General features: G+C 43.3%; 1 pseudogene; it reads left to right on the top strand.

The window, feature by feature from the left end:
* Positions 1-494: 494 nt before the first annotated feature.
* LOC103014847 (60S ribosomal protein L12-like) lies at positions 495-1,229 on the top strand (annotated as a pseudogene).
* Positions 1,230-1,565: the final 336 nt, after the last annotated feature.

Consider the following 1,565-nt stretch of genomic DNA (forward strand, 5'->3'; position numbering starts at 1 on the left):
CCCGTGTCCCCTGAATTGGCAGGCGGATTCTTTACCACTGCGCCACCAGGGAAGCCCAGTATCTCTCTTTTCTGTAGTTACAAAATCAACTGCCTTCCTCCACTCCAGGTTGTCTTCATGATTCTTTATGAAGGCTTGCCTTTTTGCATTTATGTACCTAATGTTTCCCGAAGGACCTTCTGTCAGCATAGCCCTATTCCTGAACCCTCTTTAGCAGACAAATGATATGATTTTTGCACTCAAGGGGTATTCCTCACATTTAGGAAGTAAACATTTTAGTGTGTTCTTTATGACATCAATTATTACTGGTTTTTTCTCCTCTACTATCTTCCTTTAAGTATCCCGGATGATAAAGGTTTTGGGCATCTGAAGTCATAAGTTTTAGTTCAGGAAGCCACAACAGTGCTGCAGGTGTTTCTGAGAACAGGATGTGCAGAAGGGTCCTAGAAGTGGCAGATGTGAGAAATCAATAGTAAATATTCACTCCCAAAAGGATGAGGTCAGATCACCAGTGAGAACATCTGTGATCAAAGAGGGCAGGTGCAATGAGAGGGTTGGCGATAGAAGGCTTAGAATATGTTTGGGCGAGGAGTCACACAGAGGTGGCAGATTTGAGAAAATAGCACTTTTAAAACAGAAGGGAGCTTTCAGCTTTCAGCTTGAAGTGGCCAAGGTGCAACTTTCTTGGGTCATCCCAAATATGGGTTCATATGACACCAGCCACCTCCACCTTGCCGCCTAAGTTCAACCCCAAGGAGATAAAAGCTGTATATCTGAGGTGCATTGATGGGGAAGTCGGTGCCACATTTGCCCTGGCCAGCAATATCGGCTCCCTAGGTCTGTCTCCAAAAGAGGTTGGTGATGACATCACCAAGGCAACTAGTGATTGGAAGAGTCTGAGGATTACAGTGAAACTGACCATTCAGAACACACAGGACCAGATTGAGGTGGTACCTTCTGCCTCCGTCCTGATCATCAAAGCTGTCAAAGAACTCCCAAGAGAAAGAAAGAAGCAGAAAAACATTAAGCACGGTGGAAACATCACTTTTGATGAGATTGTCAACGTTGCCCAACAGATGAGGCACTGATCTTTAGCTAGAGAACTCTCTGGAACCATTAAAGAGATCCTGGGGATTTTCCAGCCCGTGGGTTGCAATGTTGATGGCTGCCACCCTCACGACATCAGAGATGACATCAACAGTGGTGCAGTGGAATGCCTAGCTAGTTAAGAACTACAAAGGAAAATAATTAAATAAAGGGTTATTTGATGAACAATAAATAAATAAATAAGAGGGGAGTCAGAAAGTGGAGATTAGGACAAGATTCCTTGGTGAAAGTGCTTCTTCACCAGAGGTGGTGAAGATACTATAGAAGTTTGGAACTGATGGTGGGAGCCTTTGTGAACCAAGTTAAGATCTGAAATTTAGGTAAGACTTAGTACCAGAAGTGCAATTTATAATAGCAATAGAAGAGGGAGTTCTCGAACTGAGAAACTGGGAAAGCTACCCCTTCCCTCACTTCAAAAGATCCTCCTTCTAACTGAGAAAAATGTGACTTATTTAAAT

The sequence above is a fragment of the Balaenoptera acutorostrata genome, chromosome 4, assembly GCF_949987535.1.
Source record: "Balaenoptera acutorostrata chromosome 4, mBalAcu1.1, whole genome shotgun sequence".
Taxonomy (NCBI): domain Eukaryota; kingdom Metazoa; phylum Chordata; class Mammalia; order Artiodactyla; family Balaenopteridae; genus Balaenoptera; species Balaenoptera acutorostrata.